The 7149-nt window shown below is 36.8% G+C and overlaps 1 protein-coding gene across 1 annotated transcript in view; it reads right to left on the bottom strand.

Moving 5' to 3' along the window:
- Window positions 1–934: 934 nt before the first annotated feature.
- LOC121732511 (digestive cysteine proteinase 1) overlaps window positions 935–7149 on the bottom strand; it is a 31890-nt gene continuing 25675 nt past the window's right edge. Inside the window, exon 17 of the mRNA XM_042122432.1 lies at window positions 935–946. The gene's annotated coding sequence lies outside the window, so the exon portion shown is untranslated. The remainder of the gene's footprint in view (window positions 947–7149) is intronic.

Genomic DNA, 7149 nt, shown 5'->3' with positions numbered 1-7149 from the left:
AAAGCCGGAAAATAATCCACACTAACATTATAAATGCGAAAGTGTGTTTGTCTGTTACTTTATCACGCCCAAACCATTGAACCGATTTTGCTGAACTTTGCACCAGTAGGTTACACGAAATTCCATAAAGCTTTCAACATCTGGCTAAAATAATTATTAGCACGTAGTCGTGACGATATTCAAATTCACCGGATAATCCCGTTATCAGCAGTGATAACAGAACCTTTTGAACATTTTCAGACGTCCGGATTCCGGAATTATTTTTATTAATTTGTAATGAACGATCATTATTATTTTTAAACTTATAGCACCTGTGAATTCAAGTGATATTTTAATCCAATGGAGATTCGTGCTTTGTTTGATTCAACCAAGAGGACAAATACACCAAACAAACTACAATTATTTGTAAAACAAACTTTTAAAACGTTTGCTATCGTTATTTTTTTATAATTTGGTAAAACTGTTGAGACGTTACATTAACTTACAGATGGCAGAAATTAATAAATATAGTAAAAATTGATCTCGGATCTAATAAAGTCCATATTGCAGTCGTCCTTTTAATTTTGCCATTTTGACAGACGACAACCACATTTATTAGCTACTGCTAAGTAGGGTGTGTAGGTAATTCATCGTTTATAATCAGGCAGAATAAAACGACTAGAATTGGCGTAGTCAGTAGTCGAGTTTTGTGAAGCAGGCTAGTCCCGCCTCCCGCCGAATTCGCGTTAATTAAAATCCAATCGGCCGAGACGGAGTCCGTCTGTTAGCGACAGACTAATACAGTTAACGACATGTGGCCTGATCCTAACAGTCATTGGCGCCATCCTACAAAATTTGAATTTTTGTTCCGTTTGGATAATACACATGGTATACACAATACAGTATACACTATACAGATTACAATTTACAGACGCTATACGTAATGCATGTGTGTTTGCATGTCTGTCTGTAACCTCCTTATACCCAAACCACTGAACCGAATTTGCTAAAATTTGGAATGGAGATATAATATTTATTGTCCTTGTTTGTCAAGCAACTTATTAAGAGCCCATATGATCCTAACTTGACTACATACATTAACCTAGATCTCAAAATCTGTAAGGTCTAGAAAACTGATTTTTTGACACAAGTAACTTCAGTTCATAAAGATTAAATGCTCAAGACGAAAACACGATTACTCAAAAAATGCTCGATAGTTTCTTTTTTACAAAAAACCTTGTTTTAGACACATTTTTGCTTGGATCTTCGAAGTTTGCTGTCTTTTCTTTAATATTTTTTAATATCTAAAAAGGTATTGATAAAACCTAAATTTGCTCAAAACACTTTTTTCATAATCATTATAGTTCGTCTTTTATTCAAGTGAAACTAACTCGGCGATGATTCCGCGCCGTCCTTTTTCACCTGGCATATGAAAGGCGGGCGTGAGTGTGAAGAGAGAAGGATGATGTTTGATTTTTAGAGTCAGGGGAGCTCTTAAAGAACAAAACAATGACAAAACATTGTATAACTTCAACGTCTGTCTATGGAGTGTTGTTCTTTTTAATAATGTGGCAACTGGCAAGTGTTTTTTTTTTTTTTTTTTATGAAATAAGGGGGCAAACGGGCAAACGGGTCACCTGATGGAAAGCAACTTCCGTCGCCCATGGACACTCGCAGCATCAGAAGAGCTGCAGGTGCGTTACCAACCTTTTAAGAGGGAATAGGGTAATAGGGGAGGGTAGGGAAGGGAATTATAGGGGAGGGGAGGGAAGGAAATAGGGTAGGGGATTGGGCCTCCGGTAAACTCACTCACTCGGCGAAACACAGCGCAAGCGCTGTTTCACAACGGTTTTCTGTGAGAACGTGGTATTTCTCCGGTCGAGCCGGCCCATTCGTGCCGAAGCATGGCTCTCCCACGTATAAAAAAACTTGGATGACTCAGCCAAAACTATTCCAGAAGTGTGAATTTTAAAATTAATTTTAAAAAACCGGAAGTAAAAAAATTGTGCGAATTTAACCTCGTTTAATTCCAATACTGTATAAGATTTCTTCTATTCCGGATAAATGTACGGTTCCCGCGCGAGAAAACTCGTAAAGCAACTAGCATTTGAAAGAAAATGTTTTTAAAAGTCCCTTGGAAATCGTCTACATTTACATGACAAAGGTCCCGCGACCTCAATCCCTAGTCTTAGGACATCGGTGTCCTGACACTGACGCGGCATCAATATTTATGTGTGTGGATGAGAAGGGGTGACAATTGACACAGATTCGATAACCTGTGATGATATGTTTGGGGTCGATACAGCAAGACGAAAAATATCTTATAGCTACAAATTTTAAACTTACAGACGTAAACTGTTAAAGTTATATAATTATATTTATGTTACTAGTCGAGGTTAGAGCGCTCACAGACGAACGGCACTTGTCGACGGCAGTCGCTTAAGTTTTTTCATTGATTTTTTTTTACACTCTCAATAGTCTCGTGTATTAATCAGGGATTGTTCTGTAGCCACTTTATCTGAAAAATCGCCTTCCCCTTTCCCCGCTTACACTTCGTGAAAAAATTCGTCTGTAAGCGCTCTTACCAGGAAAATTGTTTATACCGAATTTTACACAATAAAAATTAATTATTATTTTTAACAAAAAATTAAAACCGACTTTCAAGGTAAAAACAATAATAACATCCTTATAATATGAACTAAAAAGTCTTAAATAATTTTTCCTATCTAATAGTGCCTTTTTCTGTATTCGGCTAGAACTCAACTATTTCTGTACTCAATCTTCATCATTTTGAAGTCGGTACCAGATATAGCTGAATCTTCAGTCTGCCAGAATATTTGAAACTTTTGTAACTGGCACCGACTTCAAAATTATGAAGATTGAGTACAGAAATAGTAGAGTTTTAGCCGAAAAAAAAGGCACTATTAGATAGGAAAAATTATTTAATACTTTTTAGTTCATATTATAAGGATGTTATTATTGTTTTTACCTTGGAAATCGGTTTTAATTTTTTGTTAAAAATAATAATTTCACTCTTTTTAGTTACCTAGTAAACTATCGCGTACTATACATAGAATAATTAATACACCTGTATATTATTCTACGTATCTTATTACAAGCTCACCAGTGAGTGAGACACAATAGAATAACAATAGATTTCCAAGAATCCACGATCGAAGGATTAATAGGAGTATAATCAGTAAAACCGTTTCGGAGGAGTAAGGTAACTAACATTGTGACACGAGAATTTTAAATAATTTATGAAGATAAGAAGATGTACTTATTTATTGTATTAAATATTAATATTATAAGACACTTATTTAAAGGGTCAGTTGTAAATTGCAGTTTTGGTAGGTTAAAAATTATAAATGTCACGTCTAATAACAGTTTAGCAGTTAAAACTAAGCAGTAAAGTAAACAAATATGAGTTGTAAAAAATAATTAAATGGATCATTGAAAACATTATTAAACAGTAAAATAATTCAATGAGCGGTAAAAATTAATGAATGAGCGGTTACGAGCAGTGGGCAGTAACGAATCGGAATTTGTCAGTAAGAAATCTCATTCTAAGCCGCTTTTTAAACAATGAGGTGGTAACATATAATAAAATCGGCCAAGTGCGAGTCGAACTCGCCCATGGAGGGTTCCGTACCGTTATAAAGCGAAAGTAAGACGGTCGCCGGCTGCTGCCGCAGCACGCTCGCTCCGCTCGCTCGGCTTCCTCTGTGTTGTGGTCTAAGTTCTAACTTAACCTACTCTTGGACTTTCTGGATTGTGTTTGTTTTTGTTTTGGCGGGGGGCTGCCCCCGAACCCCCCTTTCGGGGCTTTCTGCGCCGTTTAAGATATTTAATATTACAAAATTGTTAAATACACGACCGGTTTCGAAAAAATCATCATCAGGTGTGTATTTTTTAAAATAAAGTGGAATAAGTGCAAGGAAAGTGTATAATAATTTAATTGAGAGATACAAGTAACATTCATTATTTAATTAATGTTACTTGTATTATCGAAGCAGCTTACTTCTCAGAAGTAATGTCAAATGTGTGCCTTACGCTCTGGAGTTAAGGTTGAATTTGTTATGTTCAATTTTGGTGACATTGGTGAACCTGTCGTGGTAATGATGATGATGATGATGATGAATGTAATTTGCATAGTAGCATATGCTTTCAGTTCTTAAAACAGCGCCGAATCCTCCAAACTTGTATCTATAAGGAATCCGGAGTTCTCTTAGTATCTTCGGAACCATAGTATACCTCGTTGCGAAATCTCGCGTTTTGGTAGCATATGCTTAGGATGCTTCTCATAAAACCAAAATCACCATATGTTTCAATATAAATTTCGAAGAGTTCCCTCGATTACTCATGGTTCCCATCATCAGGTCACCACTTTTGTGAAAATGGGACCAAATTGGAGTGAAACCTAATATAACAAAACAAAAATTTCGAAAATCGGTTCACAAACGGCGGAGCAATCGTTGAACATACAAAAATAAAAAAAAAATATCCAAAGCCGAATATATAACCTCCTCGTTTTTTGGAAGTCGGTTAAAAATACATATATACAGTGCGTCAAGAAAGTGAAGAAATTAAAAAGTGGCAACATCGTAGTGTCATCCCTTTCAAATCAATCTAAGAAAAAAAGGATGACACTACGATGTTGCCACTTTTTAATTTCTTCACTTTCTTGACGCACTATAAGTAAACCAGTCCAGTAAAAATCTTAGGTGCTACGGTAAAAAATACATCTCATTTATAAAATCACAGGCTGCGCTGAAGTCATCATAATTACCAGATAAATTATGGATAGCCTATCAGGCACTTATCAAGAAGTGGTTAAACAGGCCCTAATAATAATAATATGTTGTTTAACTACCAGCTATAGACTATATACTCAGAAGTCAGGACGATTGTCGGCGGTCCCTGGACACGGCATCATCAGCAACATGAAACATCTGCTCATAAGCGCCCAAACTACACGATGTTATTATATTGCTCAATATAATTGGCCATGATATTAAAACCAGGTCAATAAAGATGTAAAAACACAAAATATTAATTAATAAAAATTAAAAATTCAAATACTTTAAAATTAACGTCTATGGCTTTCAAAATGTGTTTTAGCCGGAACACGAAGTAAAAACCACTAATCGAGCTAAAAACGAGTCGATTTCGTACTGGACGGGTTTTTAACTGCTATGACTCTTAAAAGTATCCATGGACAAATTGTGTTGCCAGTTGCCACAGTGCTGACTGCCGCCAAAAATTCAAACGCGAGAAAAGTTCTGATAAGAAAGTAACTTCATTTGGAATATGGGATACTAACTGACTTTATTTCATATTTAGCGCGTGGTAACCGTATATTTTTTCGGAATAAAAGTATTCTATGTCCTTTCCCGGGACTTTTTGTAAATGAAATAAGGGGGCAAACGAGCAAACGGGTCACCTGATGGAACGCAACTTCCGTCGCCCATGGACACTCGCAGCATCAGAAGAGCTGCAAGTGCGTTGCCGGCCTTTTAAGAGAGAATAGGGTAATAGGGGAGGGTAAGGAAGGGAATAGGGTAGGGTATTGGGCCTCACTCACTCGGCGAAACACAGCGGAAGCGCTGTTTCACGCCGGTTTTCTGTGAGAACGTGGTATTTCTCCGGTCGAGCCGGCCCATTCGTGCCGAAGCATGGCTCTCCCACTTATACATGGCTATCCCACGGACTCAAAGTATATGCATACCAAATTGCATTAAAATCGATTTAGTGGTTTAAACGTGAAGAGGTAACAGAGAAACAGACATACAGACACTCTTTCGCATTTATGTATTATTAGTCTAGATTATCACAAGGTCTCTTTTCCCTTGTCTTTTCCTGAACTGAGTACCTAATAACTTGTGCCATGAGCTGACTCGACGTCGGATCAGTCGGATGCAGTCAATGTGAAAAGCGGATTATCGGAGTCGGTGGCACGAGATGTCGTTTTGAATCTACATCATATTACGTGCAAGATTGTATGACTTGCATAATATTACTATGGTATCGCGAATTCGTCATTCGTCGAACTTATTAAATAAAATGTACATAGATGATTGATGAATACCAGAAATAATATTGAATGTTCATTGTTCATGTATTAATTATAAATTTATCCCTATGTATGTTGTTATTGAAAAAGAAAGTTTAAGAGCAGCCTCCCTAGACAAGTGGCAAAACGCTAACGCTAACGCTACAAAATGTATGGATTTGACATTAGTATTCGCTAGCGAAGCGATGACTTATAATATGTCAAATCGCATACATTTTGTAGCGTTTAAGAGGAGTCCACACCGCCCTTTTTTCCATACAAACGTTGTCCCCTGTTTCCTCCCTGGATAATGCTCGTAAAGTTATAATTTTTTTCCTGAATATCTACGGCCACTAATACAATGTCCCTATGTTTTCTTTTTTTTCATAATTTAATTATTAAATAAGATATGAACGTTCCAAAACCCAAAAAAATGGCCAGATTTTCCGCTGTGTTTAAACGTCCAGAAAACAGATTTGGCTAGATTATACAAAAAAAGCAAAACATAGGAACACAGCTCAAGCCTTTCTTTAATCCTTAGTGAAAAAAGTACTTAAATCGGTTAAGTTTTGGAGAAGGAATCTGGGGACAACGAATCGTTGATTTTCTGGATTTTCTGCAGTTGTCTCTATCGCGTTCTGCGGTATAGGCTTGAGGTAAGGGAGACAGCTATAGATATTACACGTACTTTTTATTCATTTCTCTAGCCTCCTCCTCCTCCTGGTGTATCCTCTTAAGCTCTAGCGTTGGCGTAACAGTAACAGTAGCCTAACGTCGAACGTAAAGTACAGCATTCTAAAATACCCCCCCCCCCCTAACAAAATCTCTATAAACCAGATTTATACGAATGACATTAATATTTTACAATAACAACAACAAATAATCTAATATAAGTATAAAAATAAGTCGGGTTTTCCTTCCTGACGCTATAACCCCAGAACGCACGAACCGATTTCCACGGTTTTGCATTCGTTGGAAAGGTCTCGGGCTCCGTGAGGTCTATAGACAAAAAAAATCAGAAAAAACTTCAAGAGAAAAGCAGGAAAACAGGGAAAATCATTTTATGGCAAAACTACGTTTGCCGGGACAGCTAGTTTACAATAAAATAATATTATGTT

The sequence above is a fragment of the Aricia agestis genome, chromosome 1 (genome assembly GCF_905147365.1).
Source record: "Aricia agestis chromosome 1, ilAriAges1.1, whole genome shotgun sequence".
Lineage (NCBI taxonomy): Eukaryota > Metazoa > Arthropoda > Insecta > Lepidoptera > Lycaenidae > Aricia > Aricia agestis.
Note: the sequence above shows the minus strand (reverse complement) of the source record. Positions and strands in the feature narration are given on the sequence as shown.